Source organism: Lactuca saligna, chromosome 6, assembly GCF_052625555.1.
Source record: "Lactuca saligna cultivar CGN05327 chromosome 6, ASM5262555v1, whole genome shotgun sequence".
Lineage (NCBI taxonomy): Eukaryota > Viridiplantae > Streptophyta > Magnoliopsida > Asterales > Asteraceae > Lactuca > Lactuca saligna.
This window is the reverse complement of record NC_136422.1, coordinates 96,405,795-96,424,184: the sequence shown is the minus strand read 5'-3', so window position 1 is coordinate 96,424,184 and position 18,390 is coordinate 96,405,795.

Below are 18,390 nucleotides of genomic sequence, written 5' to 3'. Positions count from 1 at the left end.
AGTTTTATAAATCACACATGATTTCACTTAATAAAAGTGTATAATCATCATTATATATAACACCCGATAGTAGTCGTGTGTCTTACTTGTATTCCCCCCCCCCCCCCCCCACCCCCATAGAAAGCATATAAAAGCGTTTAGAAAATTAAAAGGGTTAATTAAGGGGTATGAACTCACTTGAAAGTTTGAAGATAGCGAGATGGAAAACCGGGCAGAGTTTCGTCTTGGGAAACGGATTATTCTTGGGAATCTTGGGAGTAAAATCGACCTTCGGGACTTGCACAAAAATGACCAGGGCTGTGGGGTAGTGCGGGCACGGAAAACGAGGTAAAACGCAAGAAAAGTGAGAGAGAATGAGCAAAATTTCCGGGAACCCTCGCATCCTATTTATAGGACGCTGGAACTGCCTTCGTACGCGGGGCGTATGTGTACGTCACGAATGACCAAGTCCTCGACTGCCTCGCACTTCGAATGGGACGGGCTAGGCTTCGCATAGACCGGGACGTGGATGATCCGAGGCCTTGGCCTTGAGTACGCGGGGCGTACGTGGGTACGCGGCGCGTACTTCGGCCCTAGGTGTTGACTCCTTCGGATAATACAAAGAATTTATAATTAAATAAATATATAATTTATTTAATAAACTTCAAAAATTCATATCTTCCTCATACGAACTCCGTTTTCGACGTTCTTTATATCCCCGTGAAGGTGAGACTACACTCTACAAATTTTGTTTAGATTCTGTCGGAAAATTCCGAAATTATTTTTATTATTTATTTATTAAAATGACGTGATTAAGGAATTTCTTTAAAAATTCATAACTTCTTTATCTGACGTCGGTTTTTGCCAGACTTTTTACCGCTGAATAACCATTGTCGAGACCTTCAATTCTCGTTTAGGTCATTCCGGAAAAAAGTTGCTCGATCTCCGATTCGAGTTTTTAGTTGTCTGTTGGTAAGCCGAAATTGGAAAAATCTTAACTTCAATATATGAATCCGGGTTTTGGGCATTCTTTTTACGTACGATCCCGGTTTAATGATATAAAACATAGTAGGTAGTTAAATGGAAACTTTTTGGACATTTTATTATCAAAGTTTATTTTGATTAACTCAAAAATGGTTAGAATACTTGACCTATTAGGCCATTACAAATACTTGAAATATCGGGTTGTCACATCATCCCCCCGTTAGAGGGAATTTCGTACCGAAATTTAAAGTTGTAAGGACACTAGTGAATATGAAAGAGATGAAGGTACTTTTGTTTCATCTGATCTTCGCGTTCCTATGTGAATTCAGGTCCCCACTTGGCGTTCCAGCGAACCTTCACGATCGGTATGCGACTTTGTTTTGTTTGTTTGACCTCTCGGTCCATGATTTCTACTGGTTCTTCCACAAAGTTGAGGCTCTCGTTGATCTCGATTTCATCGAGTGGAATAACAAGATCTCATCGGACAGTCACTTTTTCAAGTTTGACATGTGGAAGGTTGGATGTATGTTACTAAGTTCATGCGGTAGGTTAAGCTTGTAAGCCACAGGGCCGATTCTGGCAAGAATCTTGAAAGGCCCTATGTATCTTGGATTTAGTTTCCCCCGCTTTCCAAAGCGTATTAAACCCTTCCACGGTGAGACCTTTAATAAAACGTGGTCTCCTACCTGGAATTCCAAAGGTTTCCTCCTTTGGTCAGCATAGCTTTTCTGTCGGTCTCTAGAGGCTTTCAATCGTTCACGAATCTGAACGATCTTCTCTGTTGTTTCTCGTATGATTTCCGGACTGGTGAGAGTGCTTTCAGGAACTCTTCCTTTAGCTAACTGGGTATCGCCAACTTCAGTCTAGCACAGAGGGGATCTGCACTTTCGACCATATAGGGCTTTGAACGGAGCAGCCTTTATGCTTGTATGATAACTATTGTTGTATGAAAATTCAACAAGGGGTAAATGGATATCTCATGCCTTTCCAAAGTCAATCACACAAGCTCTCAACATATCTTCTAAAGTCTATATCGTTCTCTCACTCTGCCCGTCTATTTGTGGGTGGTAGGCTATACTCATGTCTAGCTTAGTCCCCATGGAACCTTGTAATGACTGCCAGAATCTTGAAGTGAATCTACTATCTCGGTCGGAGATAACGGATATCGGAACACCATGCAGTCGCATTACTTCCCTTAAGTACGTTCTTGTAAGCTTTTCCATTATATCAGTCTCCTTGATAGGTAGGAAATGTGCGGATTTGGTCAATCTGTCGAAGATGACCCATATGGTATCGAGTCCACCCGTTGTCTTGGGTAACTTGGTTATGAAGTCCATAGTAATCCGCTCCCATTTCCATTCTGGTATCTCCGGTTGTTGTAGTAATCCTGAAGGTTTCTGCATTTACTGAATACCTCTTGAAGGTATCTCCGGTTGTTGTAGTAATCCCGAAGGTAGCAATTTCTGCTTTCATGTTAGGCCACCAGTACAAGTTCTTAAGATCCAGATACATCTTATCTTAACCCGGGTGAACGGAATACCTCGTGTTGTGTGCTTCATTCATTACTATGTCTCTGAACCCGCCATGTTTCGGCATCCATATTCGGTTCATAAGATAATATGCTCCGCCACCCTTGACTTCTAGATTCTTTTCCATTCCCCGCATGGATTCACCCGCCACATTTTCAGGTCACAAAGCTTCCATTTGTGCCTCTTTAATTTGTGTGGATAAATGGGAATGGATAGTCATAGTCAGAGATCTGACCCTCTGACCAATTTATTCCTTTCGACTGAGGGCGTCAGTTACCACGTTGCCTTGCCAGGATGATAACGAATTTCACATTCGTAGTCATTTAGTAACTCAACCCATCGTCGTTGTCGCATGTTGAGTTCCTTCTGATCAAAAATGTGTTGAAGGCTCTTGTGATCAGTGAATATAGTACTCTTTGTTCCGTATAAGTAGTGTCTCCAGATCTTCAGAGCAAATACCACTGCTCCTAACTCAAGATCGTGTGTCGTATAGTTCGCTTCGTGTGTCTTAAGCTGTCGGGAGGCATAAGCAATAACTTTCCCTCTTTGCATAAGAACACAACCAAGTCCTTGATTTGATGCATCGCAATACACTACAAAGTCTTCTATCCCTTCGGGGAGGGATAGTATCGGTGCGGTGCACAAGACCTGTTTCAGTGTTTGGAACGCCTTCTCTTGTTTTGCTTCCCAGACAAAGGCCACACCTTTCTGGGTTAATGTAGTAAGAGGTTTCGCAATGCTAGAGAAGTTCTTTATAAATCTACGATAGTAGCCAGCAAGACCTAGAAATTGATGAATTTCTGTAGGTGTCTTTGGTGCCGACCAGCTCTCGATGGCCTCGATTTTGGAGGGGTCCACGTGTATCCCTTTCTCGCTAACCACATGGCCTAAAAATTCGACTCTTCGAATCCAAAATTCACATTTAGAGAACTTCGCATAGAGTTTCTCCGATCACAGTGTTTCTAGGACTTTTCGTAGGTGCTGACTATGCTCTTCCTTACTTCGGGAGTAGATAAGTATATCATTGATAGAGATGATGACGAACTGATCTAAGTAGGGACGGCATACCCTACTCATTAGGTCCATAAATACTACTAGTGCATTGGTTAATCCAAATGGCATTACTACAAATTCGTAGTGTCCATATCGAGTTCGGAAAGCTGTCTTAGGAATATCCCCTTCAAGTACCCGTAATTGGTGATATCCGGATCGTAGATCTATCTTCGAGAAGTAGTTTGCTCCTTGAAGTTGATCAAACAAATCATCAATGCGGGGTAGAGGATAACGGTTCTTGACAGTAAGTTTGTTCAGCTCTCTGTAGTCGATGCACATATGGAACGATCCGTCCTTCTTCTTTACGAACAATACCGGTGCTCCCCAAGGTGAGAAACTTGGTCTTATGAATCCTTTTTGCAGGAGTTCATTAAGTTGACTGGAAAGTTCTTGCATCTCTGCTGGTGCTAGACGATAAGGCGATTTCGCTACTGGGGTAGCCCCTGGAACTAAGTCGATTCTGAATTCGACTTGGCGTTGTGGTGGTAATCCTGGTAGTTCTTCTGGAAATATATCAGGAAAGTCGCGTACTTCTAGAATGTTCTTGATGTCCTTTAGCTCCTGGCTTGTATCGACGATGTGCGCTAGGAATGCTCGACAATCCTTCCGTAAACACTTTTGAGCCTAGATGCACGAAATGATACGAAGGTTCGTACTTGATTTGTCGCCGTAGATCACTAATGTTTCGTTATTAGGGAGATTAAGACGAACTGCTTTTTCAAAACACATGATGTCGGCACGAAGAAGACTTAACCAATCCATGCCGACTATGACATCAAAACTTTTAAGAGGAACTGGCATGAGATTGATTGGGAAAGAATGACCGTCTAAAGTTAACGTACAGTCCTTGTATATATAGTTAGTGTTTTCGGTTTTTCCGTTGGCCATCTCTACAGTGAATGATTTTTCTAGTTTGCTAGGTTTAGGTTTAAGTAAGTGAATAAAGTTTTGACTCACGAAGCTTCTCTCCGCTCCACTATCGAATAATATGCATGCATATGAATTATCGAGGAGGAACGTACCAGCAACTACAGTTGGGTCAGCTATAGCTTCGTCCTGGCCTATAGTCAAAACTCGTCCCACACCACCGGTGCCTGCTGCCTTAGGGCAGTTCCTCTTGTAGTGGCCCACCTCGCCACAGCTGTAGCAAGTCTGGCCTATACCTGCACTGGGAACTTGAGTGATAGGCTTTGCAGGCTCCTTGCAGAAATGGGCTGTGTGTCCCTTTCTGTTGCAGTTGGCGCACTGCATTTCCTGAAAAGGTCCATGGTGGTGGTAAGTGCATTTGGTTCACTTTGGATGGTTACCTTCATAAGGTTTGGTTGGGTAGGTATTTGTAGGAGTTGTAGTAGGTATCGTGGCCGCATTCACCGAAACCAGTTGTTTCTTTGTGGATTCTTGGGAAGACCCACCCTTCCCTTTACTCCATAATCTCTTCCTGTTGTTGTTGTTGTTGTTGTTGTTTCCTCTTTGTGGTTCTGGTGCAGAAACGGTTGAGTTCCGATGACCTCCGTAGTCAATCAGAGATTGTGCCAGTTCCTTAGCACTTTCAAAGGTGTCAGGTTTGGAAGCTAACACGCTTGACCGTAATTGGGTCGTCAGTCCCCATATGTACCTCTCTATTTTCTTGCTCTCAGGAGCAACCATATCTCGGTACCAACCATTCCGAGAGTCCAAAGTTCATGTTCGAGCCTTTGAATCTCTCCCCTTGGGAAGTATTCTCTCATCATCATGGCTTTAAGGCTCTCCCAACTTATGGAGTTTACCACTATTAGAGTAAGTACTTTAACATGGCCATTCCACCAAGTCAAAGCTTTATCAATGAGTGTGAAGGTTGCGAATTTGACCTTGCTGTGCTCGGGGCAAGAGCAGATTTCAAAAACTGATTCTGTCCTTTCAATCCACTATCTCAGAGCCATCACGCCACCTGTTCCATAAAACATACGGGGTTTGGCATTTGTAAAGTCCTTATAAGTGCATTCTCGGGGTTGCCCATGACTCTCTCCATGGTTGGATAGGTTTGTGCCAGTTCTCGAGTCATTAGTACTCGAGTTATTTAGCTGTGACATGGCAGCTGCTACCGCTGCGGTGATTGCTGCTTGGAACATGACAACATCAAATTGAGGAGGTGAAGGTGGTGGTGGTATCGGTGTTTCATTGATAGGGTTACGTCTTGTATTCCTGCGTGGCGACATCTTTAACTATACGTTTAAAAGATGATGATATGAATAAGAATAAGTGACAAATGAATGTGTCTCATGAACCAAATTGCCATGGTTCAACAACAGATGATAGCATAGAAAATGAAAGTTATTTGTAAGACTGAAAGTATGAAACAAGTATTTGTTTTCTCGATGACTTTTCAAGGTTTGAACGAAATACTCAACGTAGTAATAATAGTGTCACTTATATTAATATAAAAGTTGATACAATGATCATGAAAATTTGACCCTTATAGGCTCTCCGATTACAAAGTTCGAGAAATTTAAAGACTTTTAGCCGAAGTCCTAAGTTATAACAAAATTTGAGGTTTTCACAAGTACTACTTGCGACGCGTGTTGCGCTTGGAGCTTGATTCCGCATCTGATTGCTTCGACTCCAAAAGACGCCTATCAAGGGCGGCTTGTTGTTCCCTCAATTCTGCGAAGGCTGCAATCGCTTGTGCTTGGAATGCTTCGGCGCGAATGTGGATGTCGTTCTGCAACATCTCTAGGTAGTTGATATCGTCCGTGTGGATTTGTACTTCCATGTTAACCTCTCGGATTCGGTTTGCTTGAACCCCCGATTGGTAGGACTGATTGGCGAGTTTGCCCACCATGACCGGGAGTACCCAATCGGCTGAACCTCCATCTCGGACATCGTAGAAATCTCGGCACATGTCGTAGGGAGAGCGTATACTTTGTTGTTGGCTCCAGTGGACGAGGTGACTTCCCCAGACGGGAGTCGGTCCTTGAAAGTTCCTCCTAATGGGTGGAGGGTTGACTATTTCCGGTTCTGAGTCTGTCTCGGAGTCGTCCCCGCCATCCAACTCAATGGGCTCTTCATCCTCCTCTGGATCCTCTTCAATCCATCCTCTGTTGCCTTGTTGTGGGTAGTAGGGGTCTCCATGCGGGTGGAATCCAGCCATTTGACTACGAGAATAGGTTTATAAGAATTGAATAAAACTTGAGACATGTAATACAAACTAATCTAGCGTATGCACCAAATATCCTATAGTATTTAAATTCTTGTGTTTGATCTTTGTGACGTTTTTGGTAAGTTTTGACTTGTTGCTCACTACGAGCGTTCCTCGATATACATTGGTCCGATTTCGGGCAAATATAGTTGATCACGCTATATTTGTCCCAAATCTGATTACATATATCGAGTCTTAATCGTAGTGTCCAACTTGTCTAAATACTTGTTGCATAGTTAATAAATATTAAAATAATTTGTTGTATGCATGTATTAGTACTTCAATGAACTAACATTTTTAAGTTATACGAAATGCGGCTTAGGCGTAAATAAAATAGTTTTGTCAGAGAGTATTAGTCCCTTAAGCATTTATGGTTTGTATATCTTATGTGGTTCGATATACTTAGTTCACTATAAACATTGCTCTGACACCAATCTGTCACACCCCCAAACCTGAACGGCGGAAACGTTCGGGGGCGGATGACTTCATGTGGTAGCGTAACAAGTGAATATATAGTAAAGAAAGCAATACAACCATCATATATATATATATATATATATATATATATATATATATATATATATATATATATATATATATATATATAATAGAAAGTTTACATTTGTCAAACGTTACATGTTCAAAATCAATTACAAATATGATGTCAAAATATGAGATTTAAACTGGCGCCGCAGCATCTCTTCATCAAAAGCATAATGATACCTGTAGTTACTAAATCCCTGGGACATACAAGTAATTTTGAAAGAGTAGATCAGCATTTAAGCTGGTGAGTTTCATAAGTATTTAATGACAATGTTTGTATGAAACGAAAATATCTTGTCCTTGTTTGTTTGTGTTTAGAAAATCCTGTATTTTCTACTAGTATAAAAGTAGTGTTCCTTCCAGACCAAAGTTTGTTTCCAAAATGTTTGTAAATGTAAAAGTAACCAATATGTTTGAAAACCTCATAAATCAATGTATTTTTAATACCATCTGTGAGCTTTATAACCATACTATTGACTCGGATTGCCTATACACAACGTTCTTCAGGCGTTGGAATGTTATGACGTTTGTCACCCCAAATGGTGGACTGTAGCTAACAGTCAGGGCGCGGGTTGTCAAGCCCGTATAGATCTATACACAAACATCATGCTCCCCCTCCAAGGGATTCTGGTATATAATACAGGACTTGAAATGTGTACTTGAACGTACGTGAAGTAAATATCTCACAAAATCGTAGTATAAAATAGATTTACATGTTGAAATGTTCGTTTATTATTGTACATGAAAGTGATTTCACAAAAATCATGTTTATAGTATGTAAAAGTTAGCAATATCCTCATAAAGCTATACTTGTTATAGTTTTCTAAAAACGTGCCTCGTTTGTTTTAGAATATCTAGAAAAGGAATCACTTGTTATGAAAGCATAGATTTTTGTAGAGTCTAAGATAGACACAATATACTTTAAGTCTAAGAAAATGTTTAGTTTATACATGCACTACAACCATTTATAGTTTTAAAGATAAAATGCTATTGTAATATATTTTTGTATACGGGAGTTCCCTACAAAGTTTTATAAATCACACATGATTTCACTTAATAAAAGTGTATAATAATCTTTATATATAACACCCGATAGTAGTCGTGTGTTTTACTTGTATTCCCCCCCCCCCCCCCCCCATAGAAAGCATATAAAAGCGTTTAGAATATTAAAAGGGTTAATTAAGGGGTATGAACTCACTTGAAAGTTTGAAGATAGCGAGATGAAAAACCGGGAAGAGTTTCGTCTTGGGAAACGGCTTATTCTCGGGAATCTTGGGAGTAAAATCAACCTTCGGGACTTGAACAAAAATGACCAGTGCTTCGGGGTAGTGTGGGCACGGAAAACGAGGTAAAACGTAAGAAAAGTGAGAGAGAATGAGCAAAATTTTCGGGAACCCTCACATCCTATTTATAGGAGGCTAGAAGCGCCTCCGTACGCGAGGCGTACGCTCGTACGCGGGGCGTACGCGTACGTCACGCATGACCGAGTCCTCGACTGCCTCGCACTTCGGATGGGATGGGCTAGGCTTCGCATAGACCGGGACGTGGATGATCCGAGGCCTTGGCCTTGAGTACGCGGGACGTACGCGGGTACGCGGCGCGTATTTCGGCCCTAGGTGCTGACTCCATCGGATAATACCAAGAATTTATAATTAAATAAATATATAATTTATTTAATAAACTTCAAAAATTCATATCTTCCTCATACGAACTTTGTTTTCGACGTTCTTTATATCCCCGCGAAGGTGAGACTACGCTCTACAACTTTCGTTTAGATTCTATCGGAAAATTCCGAAATTATTTTTATTATTTATTTATTAAAATGACGTGATTAAGGAATTTTTTTAAAAATTCATAATTTCTTTATCTGACGTCGGTTTTTGCCAGACTTTTTACCGCTGAATAACCATTGTCGAGACCTTCGATTCTCGTTTAGGTCATTCCGGCAAAAAGTCGCTCGATCTCCGATTCGAGTTTTTAGTTGTCTGTTGCTAAGCCGGAATTGGAAAAATCTTAACTTCAATATACGAAGCCGGGTTTTGGGCATTCGTTTTACGTACAATCCCGGTTTAATGATATAAAACATAGTAGGTAGTTAAATGGAAACTTTTTGGACATTTTATTATCAACGTTTATTTTGATTAACTCAAAAATGGTTAGAATACTTGACCTATTAGGCCATTACAAATAGTTGAAATATGGGGTTGTCACACTCGGCAAGTCCAGGGAGGGATACAACGAGTCGAAGCAAGTTGTCCCGTTTCTGTTCATGCAAGAACTCGATGAGTCTGAGGACTAAATCAACGAGTAGATTTCATAAATCGCGACCAGGAGTAGCCAGGGAATTCGGCGAGTTCGGGGCTGACTCGACGAGTTGGTTTGTGATTTCAGCGTTCAGAGTTTTAGCACTCGAGGAAATGATGGAGCAACTCGGCGAGTTGAGTCAACTCAGAGCGTTGACTTTGACAGTTGACCACTAACTTTGACTTTGTCCAGGGTTGAATTAGTTTGACATTTGGAGGGTATTTTGTTCTAAGTGTCATTTGGTAATTGATAGCTCGAGGAGTCAAGTGATTAGCAGTTTGAGGATCTACCAGCTAGCAGTGAGGGGCTATTCACAGGATTCTACACTCAGCTTGTGATGTGAGTTTTCTTTAGTAGCGATGGGTCTAAGGCATCAATGTCGTCCCGTTTATGTATATTATTGTATATCGGATTTAGATCTGATGTTGGGATTTGCCCGATGCAGTATATATGTTCTGGATTCCAATCCGATGTCGGGTGGTACCGAGGCAGTAATGTATGTTTAGGTATAGTCATTGTCTTTGTGACACCTATATGTTCATGTTAAGGAGATGAGTATGGGCGGGGTGGCATATCTCATCACTAGCTGAGTGTGGACGGGGTTCGATATCTTATTAGTAGCAGAGTAGGGGCGGGCCTGATGATAAGCGGGGCCTTGAGACTAGTAGTTACAGTGTAGTGACTGTTTGTATGTAGTAGCATGATTATATGTGTTTTTGTATAGTAAGTGGGGACCGAAGACAAGCAGAGCCTAGTAGAAACAAATCTGTATATCGAGCAGGCCTCGATGCTAAGCGGGGCCTGATGCTAGGTGGGGCTTGATGCCGGATTCGTCTGATGCTGGGCGTGGCCTGATGTAGTGGGCTAGACCCAATGTTTGCAGTATATGATTATGTGTATCATATGTGGTAGTTTGGGGAACTCACTAAGATTCGTGCTTACAGTTTTAGTTTTGCTTTCAGGTACTTCCGGTAGCGGAGTGAAGAGCTCGGGATGACTGCATGGCACACACCAAGAAGTTTTAGCCTGGGATGTTTACTCTGATAAAAAGAACATTTTTTGAGATGATATTCTGATTTGATATAACGATTTCTGTTTATGAATGAAATGGTTGATACTTATGGTTTTTATTAATGATTTAAAACGAATTTTTCGGACCGTATTTTTGGGATGTTTCAGATATTGAGAAGGATTCGCATATGTGAGCATATTTCTTGCTGTTTCGCATATGATTTGTTCCACCTTTCGACAACATCGTTTTGTTTTCGTGTGTACAAAGATGAAAAATTATGAGTTATTCCATGAACATTTAGAAAATTATTAAGAACTTGATTCTTGGATTCTGTGCCATTGTCACGTTTGATATTTATCAGTTTCTTGTGCAAACAAAGTTCAATATGCTTAATGAAATCGATCATTACTTGAGCAGTTTCAGACTTCTGTCAAAGATAGTATACCCAAGTGAACGTTGAAAAATCATTAACAATGACCAATATGTACATTTTGTTGTTCAGAGTCTCAACAGTTGAAGGGCCATAAAGGTCAAAGTGAAGTAATTCGAGAGGTTCGATGATCTTCGAATCGATAACTATTGGATGACCTTGATGATTTTGCTTCCCTTGTTTGCATGTTGCACATAACGAATCATTATCAAATTTTAAAACGGGTAAGCCGCGTACAAGATCATTTACCACAAATTTGTTCAGATTTTTGAAGTTCAATTGAGAATTCTACGATGACATAGCAACTTAGATCAGAAGAAGCCTTTGAAACCAAACATACAAAAGGAACACCAACAATTAGCTTGATGTCAAGTGTAACTTCTCACTTGATGAATGTCGAATGCTCAGAATCATCTTCGATATCAGCAAAATTGTTTTGAGAGTCTGATGTCGAATGCTCAGTCTTTTGCAAAATTTTCATTTGTTCATTTTTGGTCAAGGTCTTATTCACAAAATTAACCAAATCATTTTCATCTAAACATTCATCTATTTTAACAATAGCATATGCATATGAATCATTCGGGACCTTGTCAAACTTAGAAATATTTTTCTCACAGTCATAGGTAGTTGAATATATCTTTTCCATTTCAAAAGTCAATAAAGGTAAAAGTTTCCTATGCTGTGTCTTAGCTTATGTTCGAAGAATGATGCGAATAAGTCAATTTGGCATAAAGTCTCTTAGCAGAACTATAATAATCTTTCTTTGTTTAAGCATAATACAATTATCGATTCTTAATGCATCCTTATAACAAATAACATTCATAAGCTCCAATTCTAATTGATCTACTCTACTGCGCTTCGACTCCAATCTTTTCTAACATTCTAGTATTAAGGAGTTTGCATTTTCGGCATCTCTACTAACAGAAATAAGCATTTCATTAAAGAAATACAAAGTATTATCAAAATAAGAAAAAATATCATCATATGAATTAAAAGGAATTTTAAAGGATTAGATAAGATTATGTACCTGAGAAGTTATTGGAGACTTGTCGGCATCAGTAGTAACGAAGCATTTTCTAGTCACCATCTCTTCTTCCTCACTTCCTTCCTCATACTCAGCAAACATAGCTCCATGCATGGGCTTTCACATTTCTTCATCATCTGATCTAGATGACCATATTTGATACGTTCCATCCCTTTTTTATTTCCTTTAGCAACCAAAGACATCCCTTTCATCTTTGATTTGACTTCTTCTAGCTTTGTAGCATAATAGACCTCATCTTTCACTTTTTCTTTCTTCTCTTCTTTCTTACTCAACATACAATCACTAGACATATGGCTTGCACCATTACAATAATGGCAATCGATACCAGAGTCCCCTTTTAACTTCTTCTCTAGCTTCGAAACCTCAAACTTGGTCTCTTTCTTGTCCACCTTCGTCTCCTTTCTTATTCCTGTAGAAGTAGAAGAGTTTCCCTTAAAGTCTTCTTTTCCCTTCAACTTTGAATTGAATGGCTTCTTGAAAAGTTTCTTCACTTTATTGTTCGAGTAAAAAGCCACCACTTCCTCATCAGAATTAACAATCAACCCTTTGTCTTCTGATCCATCATTCTCAGTTGAATTGACTTCAGCTTCTTTACTTGTCACCTTTGACACCAAAGCTAATGGAACACCCAAAATCAATTTTGTTTCTTTAGCAATTTCATTGACCTTGCTTTCATGAGCCTTCAAAACATTGGGTTTTAATCATCAGACTGATATTTCTCCATTATTTACGACGACCCATCAGAAAAGACTGGATTCAAGGGTAGTACGATTGACTCCATATTAACTGCATTTGAAGATCAATTCATTTAGAAGATCATAGTAGATTTTAGTATTTTCACCTTCTTTCTATTTGAATTCTCCTAATTCAAGCAGACGCTGGTTGACAAAAGCTTTCTTCGTCTTCTTGCTCCCTTGATACTTATCTTTCAGAGTATCCCATATTTCTCTGGCAGAATTGAAACCACGAATTTAGTTGTGTACTACCGGTAGAAGAGCACCCCATAGTTCTCACATATAACATTTATCATTGGTTGTCATCTTGATAGTTCGAGTAGCTACATCAACGGATAAACTTGCATTTTCGACTTCAGTGAGCATTGAAGGACAAAAGTTTCCATTCTTGACACACCGCCATAGATCTTCATCGATCCCAGTTAAATAGTCTTCCATCCTATCAGTCCATTGATCATAGTACTCATGGATCAATATTGGAATTTTGGTTGTAGAACCAAGAAGATGAGAAAATCCAATCATCGTGTTCATATTGAAGTTCACCGTTGTTGTACGGACTTGAAAAGTTAAAAGCTTCAATAATTGGAATCTGAGGAAAGAATCTTCCTGAAATCAAACACAGAACACTATATTAAACAAACTATAAGCAGAATCGAATCAATACATAATATCTGTAAAGATTTCAGAATCAAAAGTGCAGAATATTTTGAATCTAGAAATGAGATTCAAAAACTTTTGAGAACTCGAAAAAATATGAAATCAACTCTAAAAATCCTGCTCGGATACCAAATGTATTTTGTATCGATGGAGTAAATGAGATGAAATCAGAGTTTTTATTGAATCTAGAACACGAGAAGTAAATATAATAAGGATGGCTCAGTTCAACTTCTGCAAGATACAAGATTACTTATAGAGTAAAGAACATGAGAGCTCGAAAGTTACTCTATCCCCTAGTACCTATACCTATTTATAGGAATGACAGAATTTAGCAAAAAGTACATAAGCGTTAAGTCTAATAAGCTTCGTTATACAAATGCGCTCTTACGAAATACATACAACAAAAATAGTATTACAAACTTTGACACCTATCAAGCTACTATAGTCTTCGACACCTCACAACAACTATTCGAACCCAACAATATTTATACTCTTGATCATTATGTAGAAATAATTTCTAAAAAAATGATATATTTTATGTTTTAACTATTATAAAAATATAAATCATTTTAGTTGTAATACGAGATTTATCATGTATGATAACATAATTGATTCTCGGATTTTGGAAATTACTACCTAATAAATTATATATCATATCAATTATACAACTTATCGAATATTTTGGAAATCATCAGTTTTCACGTTAGTTGAAAACTAGAATATGTTACAAAAATAGTTGTTAGGCTACCCGAATTTTCATCATGAGAGACAATAATATTTGAAAATATATTAAGTTTTACTAATCTCAAATACTAAAGGATTTAAACAAAATCATTCCTAAATGCCAAAGAATTATAAGTATTCTAAAGTCTTATATCGGAGAGTTTAGGATGAGGATTCCTAGACATATGGTTAGATCTCGTGTGTGTCTTTGTGATGATTTACGAAAGGGGTGAAAGTGGGACTTTTATGCATGGGGTTTTTTTTGTACTTAGGATGAAGATCATCTGAGTTATAACTATTAATCTAGGAGGGGTCTTATACTAAATTTTTTTTCACACGACATAGATTATAATAAAGAACTTTGTGTAAATCTATAATTTATGTGGGTCGGGTAGAACTATTATGCGTAGATCATGGGCATCGAATGTAACACCTAATCCATGTATTATTATATTTTGGTCCCTTATATGTTGAATTAATGCTTTTGGACCTTGTTATTATGGAATTTGGAGGAAAGAGGGCCATTTCTGCCAACTTTGGATTTTGGAGGCGAAGCTCGAACGTGGGGGGTTCCCCTAAGGAATGTGTTGCCTTCGTATGCTAAATGCAAACCCTAGTTTTTAGGATTTGAGACCTATATAAACAACATTATGATTCAAGCCCTGGCCTCCCTACCAGCCTCTCAACCTTAGAAACCCTATCTAGCCTCCTTTTCTCATTCTTGTGTGTGTTTGTCCTTGTGAAGCTTCTTTTTGATCTAAGAAACTTGAAAGAAGGAAGGAGATTCTAGTTAAAAGGAACACGAGTATCTTGAGCTCAAATATTCGGGATAACATCATCATTTGAGACTCTTTGAAGGTATAAAGTTCACAATTTTCCTCAAGTATGCTTAGATCTAGTGTAATTATGTTTTGGACCTTTTTAGTCCCAAGAATGGATCTTTAAGACTCAAATTCATTTCTAGGCCTAAGGTTGCCACCCTTGATGCTAATGGTGTCCCTACACCAATAAGGTTTTAATCTTTGAGGTCTTAATGGGTTCATGCAAGAGTTAGGAACACATTTATGGAAGTTGATTGCAATTTCTTGAGATTTGGACTTATGAGGACATGCAAAGTCACCAAGTATGTGACTTTATGATTCTAGAGGTCCTAGATAGATTGAATCTATAATTGGATAGCATGACTTAAGCATTAAGTGTTTAATGGCCTGTTTTTGTAAACTGGATGCGAACGCCTTACGTATGTCTTCGGAACGCGATGTGTTCCCACTGGAACCTGCGATATGAACCAAGGAGGAACACCCAACATTGCAGAAGGGAACGCCCTGCGTTCGTTGCGTATGTAGGCCGTTTTGAGCCATTTCCTTGGATTTGATGATAATGGGCCTTAGTGGATTATTCTTTTGGGTTGATAATGGATTTTATTGCATATTGGACTTGGGGGAAGGCCCATTTGAGATGTTGGGGCTAATTTAGAAAATTAAGCAATAAGTGGGCCATTAGTGGGCTTGGTGAGAATATATGGATTTGGGCCTATTTCATGGGCCCATGTAGATCAGGGGTAAAATGGTCATTTTACCCAAAGAAGGATTGTTTGGAATTTGACTAAGTGTTATTTGGTAATGATAGCCCAGGGAGACATGGGAGCAGCTGATATACATTCCTTACCAAGATATTCAACAACCAGCTTTGTGAGGTGAGCTTTCCTTTAGTAGGAATGGGTCGAAGGCACCAATGTCGACCCATTTATGTATGTTAGCATATGTCGGACTTAGGTCTGATGTCGCGGTGTAGATCACATGTTTTTGGACTTCGGTCCGATGCCGGGAAAGCCCAATTAATGTTTGTATGCTTGATGTCTTTGTGATTCATTCATGTGTATGTTTATATGTTTCAGGTTGCGGTCCGATGATTAGGCAAGCCTGAGGAATGTTTAGCTTATATGTAATGTGTTATATGTGTTGGGTTTTATGTACTCTAACATCTCTTTGGTGCATATACAACCCTAATGCTTCAGATCTATGTTTTCTCTAGTTATACATGTAATATTATTTTCCAAAGCATGAAGCCTAACTAGCATATAAAATTTGATACATGAATCATAAAAACTAGTTAGAGGATTACCTCTTGGTTATAGATTTTAGAACTTGGCCTTTCAAGAGCTTAGCACCTCAAGTGTGATGCCTCAAAAAAGTCACAAACACCAAAAGCAATTGGAGGATAATGAGATAGAGGCTAGGAGCACCAAAAACGGCTAGGTTTACCCCTTGGAATACTAGTCACCAATTTTGCAAGATTAAGGGTTCAATTTATAGTTTGGAATTCCTAGGGATTCAACTTGTAAACCCCAATTCACGTGGGTTTTTAATCCAATAACTCATTAGCATTTTGGACTAACTCTTCATGGACTCTCACAAAGATTTAGTCCAATCCTAATCAACATGGATCATTAGCCCAAACTATAAATATTCTTGATTTACCTAATCAGTCCCTGCAAATTTAATTAGTCTCTTTTGATCACTAAATTAATTCCAAATTAACACTTGACGAATAATAAATAATATAATTTCTCAATTAATAAATTGTTCTTATAATATATTAATAAATCACAAACAACCTCTTTCTTAAATATCCATCCTGTCAAATTGCTTTGATGAAGGCAACTCGAAATGGACCATGCTACTCTCAGGTCAAGTACATACCAATTATAGTTATGAGCTTAGACACTTAATCCAATAGTCTCCCACTTGGATAAGTCTAATAACTATAACTGCAAGTAAGACTTAGACACCGACTAGCAATCGTAGCTCTCAAAAAGCCGTTGTCGAACTCTAAACAAATCAATGATGCATCTATTAGATAAGGGATCATATATTCCTCCATTCTACAAGATATCATATGGACTGAGACATGGATTATAATCATTATCTCTGTCCATTTGTTGTTTCTGGATTTCCGATTTATGATGGCTGACTAATTGAACACATCAAATCAATACAGTCTTGGTCAAATGAACCATGCTACTCTCTGGTCAAGTACATACCAATTATAGTTATGGGCTTAGACACCTAATCCAACAGTCTCCCACTTTGATAAGTCTAAAAACTATTATTGCAAGTACAACTCCCAAATCCCGACTAGCAATCGTAGCTCTTAAAAGCCGCTGTCGAACTCTGACATAGTCAATGACGCATCTATTCGATAAGGGATCGTATATTCCTCTATTTTAGATATTATATGCATAGGAGACATGGATTATAATCATTCTCAACTGTCCATCTATTGTTTCCCGATTTCCGATTTAAGACAACTGACTAATTAAACAAATCAAATCAGTTCAGGCTTAGCCAAGCAGTTAGGGGTGTCATCACTAAATCATCGAGGGGCCCACATATATCACTTTTATCCCTCTAAGGGTAAAAGGAATGGATAAAATTCGACTCAAATGCTTGCTTGTACTTACTCATCAAATCATACACAACAATATGTTTTATAATAGCAAGTTACTGGTGCGTTTACATATGTCAATGTGCAACCGACTTGTAAACTAGAACTCACATGTCTTGGTTTCAAGAATATAAGATATTATCATCTCACAATCACTTGTGATAGAATCCATGTAGTGATTCTTGTGAGTGTGGGTTTATTCCAATAATCAAATCTTTTTACAAGAGTACTCATGAACACTACAACAAACTTGTGCTATGTCTATACGCCTTAAACAATCTACAATCAGATTCATGACAATTTTACCTCAATACCTGCTTCCAAAGTATGATTAAATGTGGATAGTTTGAATTATCTTATTATTCAGGAAGTTAAAACATACAAAGTGAAACACAAGCATAATCGAATTCAATATGGTCTAAAAACTTTTGAATATAAATAAAACACCTTTTATTTAATCACCATATTGATCACACCTTATTCATTGTATAATGTTTCAATTAATCAACTTAATACTTGAATTAAAACAATAGTTATCCCATGCTCCAAGCATGCACACTATGTTTATATATGGTCCTTACCTTGTGAAGTACATCAATTGAAATCATTTCAATGATTCTCATTTCACCATTCCAAATCCTTATTACTTAGTGTAAGAATACCTAATTCTTGCCACTAGAAGAATGTGTTAGATTCTAAACTATCATACAATGTATCTTTTGTAATGTTGAGGTACCAAAGTCATAGAGACTTTGTCAATGATATTACAAAGCTT